The sequence below is a fragment of the Triticum urartu genome, chromosome 2 (assembly GCF_003073215.2).
Source record: "Triticum urartu cultivar G1812 chromosome 2, Tu2.1, whole genome shotgun sequence".
Classification (NCBI taxonomy): Eukaryota; Viridiplantae; Streptophyta; class Magnoliopsida; order Poales; family Poaceae; genus Triticum; species Triticum urartu.
The window spans coordinates 314167252-314181285 of NC_053023.1; positions in this window are offsets into that span (position 1 = coordinate 314167252).

Genomic DNA, 14034 nt, shown 5'->3' on the forward strand with positions numbered 1-14034 from the left:
TCTGAATAAGACGAGACCTCAGTAGAGTCATCTTGAATTCCTCCCAAGTTTTTGCTCCGTTACATCCTTGTATGGCCTGATGCATTTTCCACCAGGTTGCAGCACTTTTTGTAAAGTACTGAAGAGCGTATTGAACCTCATACTTCCTTGCAACCAAATTGCTCCTGAAGTGATTCTCCATGTTTTGAATCCATAGCTCTGCCTCCAACTGAGTGATCGGTTTAGAGAATGCAAGTCCATCTTCATTCATCATCTATTGGGTCCAAGGGTTTTGGGATGAGATAAGAGGGATAGAGAGATACGCACAATACACACAATATAGTTTTGAAAGTAAGTTTTATTTGTGACTGTCAGGAGAAACATCAAACAATGATAGCTCACAAACATCGCATCTAACGTGAGTATACAACAGGGGTTTGGTCTTCTAAAGGTCATATAAATCTTGGAATTCTTCGGTGTCTTCAAATTCTTCAATTCTTCGGAGGCTTCGACTATTGTAGCTTAAACTCTTCTAGTGTATGGTGAAGTCTGATATCTTATCCTTCTCGGAGTGGTCTCATCAGTTGATCCTCTGTGTGGTCAAAGGAAAAAGGGTATTGTCCAACTATTCAAGATAAAAGGAAAGATTTGATAACACTCAGAAAAGAAGAGAGGTAAAGGATCTTTTTTTAAATAAACTTTTAGAGAATTCCTTTCCTAAGGGTTTTCCAGTTTTTAGGGTCACATCCTACAGTCAACATGTGCTCTGATACCATCTCTGTAGCGACCAGACCTCAAACGGTCAAGCCTCTGTGTATCCGTGCCATCCCTGGATTGGTATGCTGGCACACACAGTACATCAATGTATATCTCAAAGTGCAATCACATGTATAAATAACGTAAAACTGATATATACCTCATAAGTCTCAGCGGAAACAAACATAAGGGTGTGGAGTCCATCAATGCCAACGGCAAGTTGAGTGTAGACCGTAACCCTACAACGTAACTCTTTCTCGTCGTAGAAAATTCCTGCAACATAAGATGTTGCAGCCCTGTAGGTCAGTACATTGAATGTACTGGCAAGTCACATCATAAGAATAATGAACCTATTTGTACATGCAATTTGGCTGCTGGAAAGCTCTAAGTTTAGTTTTTGCATAAAGCTAGTTTTTCCCTAGAATAAAAGATATTATTCTACCACTATTGTATAGCATAGGATGAGTTGGCAAACCCAACTCAATCCATTCCCAAAGTTTTATTTAAAACCCAACTGTTTAATTAAGAGTGATGAGATCTCCCAGCATTTCCACTACTAGATGCTCAAATTGTCCGTAACCGGGGAAACGGCTAATCGATTAGGTTTTAACACTCTGCAGAGGTTTGTGCACTTTTCCCCACAAGACTCGATCGCCTCCCTTGAAGTTCTTGCACTGCCTAGCGTTTCAGAACACGAGGATCGAGACATAGTCTTTCGAAAGTATTCCCCCTTAAACCATGGATAGGCCGGTACACCTACTCATTCTACATCTACTAGCCCATCCCGGAAGGGGACACACTAACTACTCAACTAAGCTAGAGCCCATATTGGCTTGTGGCTGCACACGTAAGCTTCTAGACATGAGAATACGATTGATCTCTTTGAGCCTGGGCGGCTGACCACTAGTGGTGCACCACCATGGATTAACCATGCATGCTCCCACTGTACTTCGCCACCATTCAAACCAAATACCACCCAAGTAGTTCATTTACAAGTGTTGGTCCTGATTACTACTTTGTCACTCATGTCTCACCATGTTCGCTTCCCAAACCACGTCTATATTTAGCAAGGCAAAAATAAACTTACACGATGGTGACAAGGATGTATAGATCAGACCTAGCTCAAATGAACTACTGGGTAATGGCATAGCCATCTGGCAACAAAAAATCCTACCATGCAATCCTACCACAAAAGGACTAAGTGCATAATATAAATATAGGTAATTGGAAGAATGGTCAAATGTGAACTTGCCTTGATACTGATAGTTGAATTCTAGAGATCGATAGTACTCGGCTTCGCACTCCAGACAGTCTATTGTCAAAGTAAAATAACATACATAAGTAATTATTCCAGAGAGCAATAACATGCAACACAAAAGACTCGGAAAACCAAATGGAAACCCAAAACACATAACTTGCATGCAAATAATGCTAGGTGCCAACAATAAGTGACATAAGGTGCAAAACCGTGATGTGATCTATCGTGCATACTTGGCATAGTAATAAAACTATCATGGACAGATCCTAGGTGTGTGAAAATATGTGACAATGGTCCAAGTGGTAGGGTTTGGCTACGGTGACATGGTGCAAAAGAATCACGCGAATCAGAGCTACGGTTTAGGAGATATGGCCATTTGAAGTTTGAATTCAAATCTGAATAAAGTTCAAATTTGAATTTGGGAAAAGTTTACAAACATGATGCTACTGGATAGATCTAATCATGACGAAGAATTTGCCGCTGGTTTCATCGAATTTGGACTTACGGTTAAAAAGATACGGCTATCCGAAGTTCAGGGACTAATCTGTAAAACTCAGGGACTAAACAGAAAAAGAAATAACTGCAAATAGGCCCCTAGCCAAGTGGCGGATCCTGGCTGGCTGGTAGTGTTCGCGGCTTTGGCTAAACAGCGGACGGCCACTAAGTAACTAAAACAGCTACTGCGGCTAAAAAAATAAAAAAACCAAGATCGGTTTAACTAAACCGATCGGGTTTCGAAACCGCAGTTAACCGATCTAATACGAGATAAAAAAAGAATGGGGAAGTGAGCGGTCGTCTTACAGAGGCGACGGTGACGTATAGGGGCGGCGGCGCTGGCGTTGGTCGGTGATGGGGCGGCGACTCCGGCACTCCTTGGCGACGGGGAAGGAGGCGGCAGGGTCCAGTGCGGCACGGGTGATCCGGTGGTGGGGTCGGCGGGCAGCGGGGTGGTCGAGGTCGTGCTGCGCGGGGCGGGCGTCTCTGTGCTCCAGCAAGGATACAGGTCGCCGGGACGGCGTCTCCGGTGAACCCAGGGGCAAAATAAGATGTCAACTAGGTGCGGAAGAACATGGGGAGTAGTTTGATGGAGTTTGAGGCCTCGGGGTGGCTTACGGTCATCGAGCTCCTCCGGCGAACGGAGCTCCGGCCGGCGAGATCCAAGCGGCAACTGCGGCGGCTGCGGGTGGTTTGAGGGCTCTAACATCCCAAAATTTTCAATTTGGAATGTTATACAATAGATCATTTTTGCATAGCATATTTTATTGCATTTTGGTTGATCCTAGAAAATTGTACGGAACTCAAGGACCCTCGGAGAGAGTTGGGGATTTCGTTATTTTCATATTTGAGTTTTCTCAAATTTTGAAAATAGGATCATTTGACTTTTATTTATTTTATCTCTAATTATTTCTATTATAAAAATATGAGAGAGGGAATAAAATGACTTTTCCAAAATAAAGAAATATTGAGGATTTAATAATAAAATCAAATAAGATTTTATTTTGGATTTAATTGCTATTTTATTTGAATTTAGGAAAAATGCGTGTTTTTCAAAATTGCATTTAGGCCCCAAATAAATGTTCATCCTGTGCGGCTTGATTTTAGAAGCCGGGGAAAATTTATTTCGGAATTTTTGGAGTCCGCTTAGTATTCCTTTTGTTTGTTTTTCTGCGTGTAATAATTTAAAAAAAAGTTCAAACCGACCTTGGGCCGTGTCCGGCCAGGACTCAGCCGGCCGGAGGCCTTTATATAGCGCACCACCCGGGCCGAATCAGCCCAAGCCGCCACCCGTGCCCAAACCCTAAGCCGCCTGCGCCGCCGCCCGCCCGCCGCCGCCGACGAGGTCGACTCCGCCGGCGCCGCCGGTTTTCCTCGAAAAACCGTCCGGTTTATTTTCGTTTTTTTTGTTTCCGTTTTTTTAGTAGATCGGTTTTCGGTTTAGGTTAATTAGCGAGCGTTCGCTTGTTCGTTCGTTTAAACAAACGCATTAATCGTTTAGATCCAGATAACGAACGTTCGTTCGATAATCTGTTCGTCGTTTTTCTTTTTCTCGGATTTATTCCGTGATTTTTTCTGATCACGATTTCTGATCCGATATTCATTCTAGTATAACTTTTCGTTCGTTTATTGGAATCAGGCGATTCAAGCGCCTGGAGTTTTGTCTCGAAACCCTCTTTCCGTTTAACCAACTCAAACAAGTTTTTTCCACTGTAAAAATTGCCCTAGATCCAGAATAGTAAACGAAGTCTGTTTCTTTTGTTGTTTGTCTTTCGTTGCTTCGTTCGATTTGGTTCTTTTTGCCAACCGGAGTTCTTAAGTTGAACTTTATGGTTAGATCTCTTATTTGAGCTTTACCTGTGGATTAGATGAGTACTTTTTGTGTGCTTGTTTGTTTGCGATAGAGTACCCGGAGTGCGCCGCTTGTTACTTCGAATCGGTAGGTTTTGTGGATCATCAGCAAGGCAAGTAACACTTTGATCATACTTCCTATTACCCAGTTTTTATTGCACTAGATCAATCCTCACATATTGCATGATGAGGATCTAATTAAATTGTGGGTTTGGGAAGTAGATGAGGTAGTACCTATTACCTGTTTTATTATCAAACCTTTGGGAGTTACTTCTACGTTTGCTTTTATGCCATGCTATGCTAGTAGACGTGGATTGGCTGAGTGTATCCATGAAAGATGTGAGATTGTTAAATTAATGGTTTATCTAAGATGGCAACTTAAATACACATCTGGGTGGATTGAGGCACCTGGGTATTCCAGCGATTGCCTGTTTTTGTTTTGGACCGCCACCTAGGCTCAAAGGGATCATGAGATTATTCATACTAGAAACTTCTGTGTGCAGCCACAAGATACTATGGGCTCTAGCATAGTTGACTAAGTTTTGCAAACTCTTACAGTGGTAGACTAGCAGATGTAGGGGAAAGTAGGTGTAATGGTCTACCCGTTCGTAAGATGCTAGCGCTTCTGAAAGACTATGTCTCGGTCATCCGTTTCTCAAACACCATGTAGTGCGAGAATCCCAACGGAGGAGATCGAGTCTTGTGGGGAAAAGTGCGCAAACCTCTGCAGAGTGTATAAACTAATCATGGTTAGCCGTGTCCCCGGTTATGGACATCTTGAGTATCTAGTACTTGGATTATCATGTGAAAATCATCATGTTACTCTAATTAATTTTGTTGGGTTTTTAATGATGATGCTTAATTGGGAATGAGAGGGTGTCTACACTCTCAATGTTTAACAACTACCATGATAGTTAAATAAAATTTTATTCCTTTGCAGTAGGGAAAAATTGGCTTTACGCAAAACTGTAACCATGGAGCTTTCCACCAGCCAAATATGCATGTAGTATAGTCTTATTCTTCCATTGCTCACTATGTGTTACATTGCCAGCATATTCCATGTGTTGACCCGTTTCGGGCTACAACGTTCATGTTGCAGAATTTTCAGACGACGAGTAAGGAGCCTTTTAGGTCGTGGTTCTATACTCAGTGATGCCATTGGAGTTGATGGACTCACTTATCTTCCAAGCCTTCCGCTGTTATCGTCATTAGATGGCCTTAAGCCATATTTATTGTAATAGTTCTCTTTTGAGACACTCGATGTAACAAGTGTGTGATTGCTACTCTGTTATAAATCCTTCAAGTACTGTGTGGTGTCAGCATTACTGATCTAGGGATGACACCGGAGCACAGAGATCAGACCGTTTGAGGTCTGGTCGCTACAAGGGCGAACGAACTGGCAGAACGGAGAGAGGGGGTCCTGGGGGTTTTATAGGCGCGAGCAGAGGGCTCGGGGTGCAGCGGATAAGCTCTATCCCTATTTCTTCGGCCAACAGGTTCGAGCGTGTGCGCGCGGTGTCCTGATCCCGTGCGGGGCGAGCAGGAGGTTGGAGGTGAGGCGAGGCTGGGCCCCATCAGTCAGTGGGTGCGGGTGAGCGAGCGGGAGAGAAGCGAGGGCGGGCGAGCGACGGGCGCTCGGGCTGCCTGGGATGCTGGCCTCCTGACGCTTGCGTGGGCTGGCTGCCCTAGCGTTGCGACTGGGCATTGGCCTCGTCGGCCCGTGGCTGGGCCGGTGGGCTCACGCGCGCGTGCGTTTTTTTAAACAGAAAGAAAATTCCACTAGAAGTAAATTAAATAAAAAAATATACATAGGCATATCATATACCAAAATGTTCAGAAAACTACCCCGAATAAGATGAACTATTTTTCAAGTTCAACTAAATTCCATAAAAAATCATAAAAGTCAAACAGTGCTATTATTGCATTTAAAATCAATAAAAATCATTTTATTAAAAAGCAAAATAGTTTCAAATTTAGTTTCTCCTAATTTTCTATTGAAGGGAATCATTTTACCCTTATTTCCATTTATTTATTTATTTTTGAGAAAAATATTTTGAATAGAAACTCAAATAACTCCCAATTGGATTTGAATTTGGAATTTCAAACAACTTCAAATGGAAAGTGAGTTTCAAATAACTTCAAAGTGACTTCCAATTTATTTCTTTGAAACTTCCAACTCTCTTTCTAAAAATATGAAGAAGTCATTTTATCTTCCCTCGTGAACTCATTGAGTTGCTTAAAGTTTCTAAATTTAAAATATTTCAAATGGAAATTCAAATCATTTTTGAACCCCTTTTCATTTCTTCAAATGGAAGAAGTCATATCATCTTCACTATAGGGTTTTGTGATGAAATAAATTTGAATCCATGGTGATCAAAATGCAAGATGAAAGTTTCGGGAAAGTCCTTTTATTCCCTCTCATTCAACTTTCAAAAAGTTTTCAATTCCCAATTATTTTCACACAATCAATCACACAACAATCAAATAAACAGTCATAATCATTTATTTAATATAACATTCCAAAATTTAGAATTTTGGGATGTTACAAACATTTTCTAACCTAGACAAGTTGTCTGCAACGGGGTTCTCAGCTCCCTTTCTATCAATAATATGAAAATCAAATTCTTGTAGCAAGAGAACCCATCTAATAAGTCTAGGTTTAGCATCTTTCTTTTCCATAATGTATTTAATGGCAGCATGATCAGTGTGAATAGTTACTTTAGAATCAACAATATAAGGTCTGAACTTATCAGAAGCAAAAACAACTGCTAAAAATTCTTTTTCAGTGGTAGCATAATTTCTTTGAGCATTGTCTAGAGTTTTACTAGAATATTGAATAACATTTATTTCTTATCAACTCTTTGCCCTAGAACAGCACCCACAACATAATCACTAGCATCACACATAATTTCAAAGGGTAAATTCCAATCATGTGGCTGAACAATAGGTGCCGAAATCAATGCCTTCTTAAGTATTTCAAATGCTTCTACATAATCATCATCAAAGACAAAAGGAATATCTTTTTGTAATAGATTAGTTAGAGGCTGAGAAATTTTTGAGAAGTCCTCAATGAACTTCCTATGAAAACCGGCATGACTGAGGAAGCTTATTATACCTTTACTGTCCTTGGGACATGGCATCTTTTCAATAGCATCAACTTTAGCTTTATCCACTTCAATACCTCTTTCAGAAATTTTATGCCCCAAGACAATACCTTCATTAACCATAAAGTGGCATTTCTCCCAATTCAGAACAAGATTAGTTTCTTCACATCTCTGCAAAACTTGATCAAGGTTGCTCAAGCAATCATCAAAAGAGGATCCATAAACGGAGAAATCATCCATGAATACCTCGCATATCTTTTCACGAAAGTCAGAGAATATAGCCATCATGCATCTTTGAAAGGTAGCAGGTGCATTACATAAACCAAAAGGCATACGTCTATAAGAAAAAGTACCGAAAGGGCAAGTAAAAGTGGTCTTTGATTGATCATCAGCCGACACAGGTATTTGAGAGAAGCCAGAGTAACCATCTAGAAAGAAAAAATGTGTATGTTTGGATAATCTTTCTAGCATTTGATCAATAAAATGAAAAGGGTAATGATCTTTTTAGTAGCCTTATTTAACTTGCGGAAATCAATTACCATCCTATAACCTGTAATAATTCTTTGCGGAATCAATTCATCTTTATCATTAGGAACAACAGTAATACCTCCCTTCTTAGGGACACAATGGATAGGACTTACCCAGTGACTATCAGCAACGGGATAAATTATACCTGCCTCAAGGAGCTTTAATATTTCCTTTCTTACCACTTATTTCATCTTAGGATTCAGCCGTCGTTGGTAATCAATAACTGGTTTGGCGTATTCCTCCAAATTTATTTTGTGTTGGCATAGAGTGGGACTAATGCCCTTAAGATCATCAAGAGTATATCCAATAGCAGCACGGTTCTTCTTCAGAGTTTTCAATAATTTCTCTTCCTCCTTCTCTAAAAGGTTAGCACTAATAATAACAGGATATATCTTCTTTTCATCAAGATAAGCATATTTAAGAGTATCAGGTAATGGTTTGAGCTCAGACACGGGATCACCCTTGCGTGGAGGAGGATCCCCTTGGATTTCAACAGGCAAGTTGTGTTTCAGAATAGGTCCCTGTTTAAAGAATACTTCATCTATTTCCCTTCTTTCATTCATGAACATATCATTTTCATGGTCTAGCAAATATTGTTCTAAGGGATCAGTAGGAGGCACGACAATAGAAGAAAGACCAATAATTTCATCTTTACTAGGCAATTCTTTATCATGGGTTTGTCTACGAAATTTAGCAAAATTAAACTCATGAGACATATCCCCAAAACCAACAGAAATAATATCCTTATTGTAGTCTATCTTAGCATTGACAGTATTCAAGAAGGGTCTACCGAATATAATGGGACAAAAGCTATCTTGTGGGGAACCAAGAACAAGAAAATCAGAAGGATATTTAACCTTCCCACACAAGACTTCAACATCTCTAACAATCCCAACTGGTGAAATAGTATCTCTATTGGCAAGCTTAATGGTAACATCAATACCTTCTATCTCAACTGGTGCAATATCATGCATAATTTCTTTGTATAAGGAAATAGGTATTGCACTAGCACTAGCACCCATATCACACAAGCCATGATAACAATGATCTCCTATTTTAACAGAAATAACAGGCATGCCTACAACAGGTCTATGTTTATCTTTAGCACCAGGTTTAGCAATTCTAGCAGCTTCATCACAGAAGTAAATAACATGCCCATCAATATTATCGGCCAAGAGATCTTTAACCATAGCAATTGTAGGTTCAACTTTAATTTGCTCAGGGGGTTTAGGTGTCTTAATATTACTTTTGTTGAGTATAGTTGAAACTTTAGCATGATCCTTTATTCTAACAGAGAAAGGTGGTTTCTCAACATAAGCAGTAGGTACAACAGGATCATTATAAGTGATAATCTTTTCTTCAACTTTAATAGGTGCAACTACTTTTGTTTCAATGGGAGGATTATATTTAAACCACTTATCCTGAGGGAGATCAACATGAGTAGCAAAAGATTCACAGAAAGAAGCTACTATCTCAGAGTAAGGCCATATTTAGTGCTAAATTTACGGAAAACATTGGTATCCATAAAAGATTTAACACAATCAAACTTAGGTGTCATACCTGACTCCTTACCTTCGTCGAGATCCCAATATTCAGAGTTGCGTTTAATTATATCCAATAAATTCCATTTGAATTCAATAGTCTTCATCATAAAGGAACTAGTACAAGAAGTATCGAGCATGGAGCGATTGTTGTTAGAAAGCCGAGCATAAATTTTTTGAATAATCATTTCTCTTGAGAGATCATGATTGGGGCATGAATATAACATTGACTTAAGCCTCCCCCAAGCTTGAGCGATGCTTTCTCCTTCGCGGGGACAAAAATTATATATATAATTACGATCACGATGAACAAGATGCATAGGATAAAACCTCTGATGGAATTCCAATTTCAATCGTTTATAGTCCCATGATCCCATATCATCACATAGCCTATACCATGTCAATGCATCTCCCTTCAAAGATAAAGGGAAGCCCTTCTTCTTGATAACATCATCGGGCATACCTGCAAGCTTGAATAATCCACAAACTTCATCCACATAGATTAAGTGCAAATCGGGATGCAATGTTCCATCTCCTGCAAAAGGATTAGCTAGCAGTTTCTCTATCACACCCAAAGGAATGTCAAAGTAAACATTTTCAGTAGGTTCAGTAGGTTGAGGGGTAACTAATTGTGGTTCCGGACGAGGTGAAGTTACCCCGAACAAACCCCTCAAAGGATTATGTTCCATAGTAACAAGTGACAGTAAATTTCAGCACACTATAAATTTTTCCTTACCAAATTCCACCTAACAAAGGCGCCTCACTCCCCGGCAACGGCTCCAGAAGAGAGTATTGATGACCCACAAGTGTAGGAGATCTATCGTAGCCTTTTCGATAAGTAAGAGTGTCGTCCCGAACGAGGAGCAGAAGGAAATGATAAGCAGTTTTTAGTAAGGTATTCTCTGCAAGCGCTGGAATTATCAGTAACAGATAGTTTTGTGATAAGGTAATTTGTAACAAGTAGCAAGTAATAAAAGTAAATAAGGTGCAGCAAGATGGCCCAATACTTTTTGTATTAAAGGACAAGCCTGGACAAACTCTTATATGAAGGAAAGCGCTCCCGAGGACACATGGGAATTATCAAGCTAGTTTCCATCACGATCATATGATTCGCGTTCGGTACTTTGCTAATTTGATATGTGGGTGGACCGGTGTTTGGGTCTGTCCTTACTTCGACAAGCATCCCACTTATGATTAACTCCTATTGCAAGCATCCGCAACTACAACAAAATTATTAAGGTAAACCTAACCATAGCATGAAACATATGGATGCAAATCAGCCCCTTACGAAGCAACACATAAACTAGGGTTTAATCTTCTGTCACTCTAGCAACCCATCATCTACTTATTACTTCCCAATGCCTCCCCCTAGGCCCAAACAATGGTGAAGTGTCACGTAGTCGACGTTCACATGACACCACTAGAGGGATGACAACATACATCTCATCAAAATATCGAACGAATACAAAATTCACATGACTACTAATAGCAAGACTTCTCCCATGTCCTCAGGAACAAACATAACTACTCACAAAGCATATTCATGTTCATAATCAGAGGGGTATTAATATGCATAATGGATCTGAACATATGATCTTCCACCAAGTAAACCAACTAGCATCAACTACAAGGAGTAATCAACACTACTAGCAACCCACAGGTACCAATCTGAGGTTTGGATACAAAGATTGGATACAAGAGATGAACTAGGGTTTGAGATGAGATGGTGCTGGTGAAGATGTTGATGGATATTGACCCCCTCCCGATGAGAGGATCGTTCTTGATGATGATGGTGATGATTTCCCCCTCCCGGAGGGAAGTTTCCCCGGCAGAACAGCTCCGTGAGAGCCCTAGATTGGTTCCACCAAGGTTCCACCTCGTGGCGGCGGAGTCTCGTCCCGAAAGCTTGCTTATGATTTTTTCCTCAACGAAAGACTCCATATAGAAGAAGATGGGCATCGGAGGGACACCAGGGGCCCACGAGGCAAGGGGCGCACCCCCACCCTCGTGGCCAGGGTGTGGCCCCCCTCTGGAACTTCTTGCGCTCAGTATTTTTTGTATATTCTGGAAATAGCTTCCATGAAGTTTCAGGAATTTTGGAGCTGTGTAGAATAGATCTCTAATATTTGCTCCTTTTCAGCCCAGAATCCCAGCTACCGGCATTCTCCCTCTTCATGTAAACCTTGTAAAATAAGAGAGAATAGGCATAAGTATTGTGACATAATGTGTAATAACAACCCATAATGCAATAAATATCGATATAAAAGCATGATGCAAAATGGACGTATCACCGAGCTCCTCCCGTCCGCCGTCTATTTAATCTCCTACTTAAATGAGGCCAAACGCCGGCCAAGAATCGCACCCCTCCGCCGCTCCTCTAGCTCCTCCTTCACCATTTTGTCCACTCTTACAATGGCTTACGAAGAGTAGTTATCCCACATCCATGTCGGCTGGGTGGTCCGCCGAGCCCGCTGGATACGAGCTATGCAGCTCGCTAATCCACCTCCCTCCCCTCGCCCGACGGAACCAGTTGCCACCCCAAGCCGGCGCATGGTTCAGCAACTTGCTGCTCCAGACCAGCTCGACGAGGAGCGGCGCACGGGCATCGTCACTACCGTCCACGCCTTCGCCTCGTACCGCGCCTCCCATGTCTGCGACCGTGTCTCCCGTTTCTCGGGCCGAGACTCCCATGCCGGCGGCCGCGCCATGCAAGTAGAGATAGAAGCTGGGTGCATGGAGAGCAACGAGTCGGTGGCCAGCGTCTTCGCGTCCACCGCCATCATTGAGGAGAAGTAGAACACGGGAGGCCGCCGCCGCTTGGGTCCCATGAAGGCCATCGCGGAGGCGACGCCGGCGTACACAGCAGGTGTCTTGCCGGATCCTTTTGTTGTGAGGACCTTCGTCGACCCCGCATGGGCTCCACGGAAGCGGAGAAGCCCCCTTCCACCATCATCTTGGGCATCAGCCAACCATATCAGTTGGGCAGCGGGGAAGTGAGCCGTCCTTTGCGCTGAAGCATATACCTCTGGGGCTCCCGGCTGTCCGGTGATCGTGCTTCCGAACATGAGGAACACAAATGGATTGGCGGGGCGACCATTAAGGCCAAGTATTATATACCTATGCTGTCTAGAACTAGCACCACTTAGTTGATTTGAATGTAATGAAATCCGTTATGTTTGTATGAAAATCCGGTATTTTATATGAATTCCATCATTGTTTATGAGAAATATCGTCGTGTTTGCATGAATTTCGTCTGGTTGGTTGAGTTGCTGTCAGAATTTGTGTGGCTACGGTTGGATGGCGTAATATGCGGGTGGGGGACGTGCACAAAGAGAAGAGGTGCACGCACGACGCATGTACTCATGTCTCTTTCCCAACCACACCCGCGCGGGTACAAGGTGGAGCTCATTTCTGTACGAAAAGGCAGCCCACATAGTAATTTGACACGTGTACTGGTTGTCCACTTGATGGAGGATCTTCTACCACGGGTGAACAAACAAATTGCGACTTGACGCGTCATGTGGGGCCTACCTTAGAGGCAAGGTTCTATACACTCGAGATTCTCTGTACGTATTACTTTTGATGTGTCCCGTCAACTCGCAGAACGAGGAGAAGCTTGCTTACTATGATGTCTCCCCCGCCCACAGGCGCGGTAGCTCGCAGGAAGAGGTGAAGCTTGCATACTAGAAACTACCTCCGTCCTGGTTTATTGGTCCCCATTGTATATTGTGTCAAATTTTGACTATAGATTGAACTAACAAAACGTTCGTGCATGTTACCAAAAATTATATCATTGAAAACTATGTTGAAATACGAATCAAACGATATAATTTTTGTTCAGATGCATTAACATTTTGTTAGCTAAATATTTGGTCAAAATTTGGCACGAACTACAAAGGTGACCTATAAGGCCTCCTTTGGTTCACATGATAGAAATGTTATAGGAATAGAAAAATCATAGGAAGTGTGATGACATGTATCTCAATTCCTATAGAGAAAGAGATGTCATTTGATGCATCTGATAGGAATTTTTCCATTGAGTCTTAGCTAATATTTTTTCCTCCAAAATGTGAAGGGTTGATTCCTATCCTACATAGGAATAGGAAATCCATTCCTACAAACCAAAGGTCTTCAAAGGAAATTTTCCTATGCAAATCCTATCCTATAGAAATCCTATGAGATTCCTACAAACCAAAGGAGGCCTAAACCAGGACGGAGGTAGTAGTACTGTGCCTTATGCCCGCTCCCTCTGTTGGGGAATGCAGTAATTTCAAAAAAAATCCAACGCACACACAAGATCCATCTAGGTGATACATAGCAACGAGAGGGGAAGAGTGTTTTCCACGTACCCTCGTAGACCGTAAGCGGAAGCGTTATGACAACGCGGTTGATGTAGTCGTACGTCTTCATGATCCGACCGATCCTAGCACCGCACCTTTGTGATCTGCACATGTTCAGCTCGGTGACGTACCACGAACTCTAGATCCAGCTAAGTTCGAGGGAGAGTTTCGTCAGCACAACG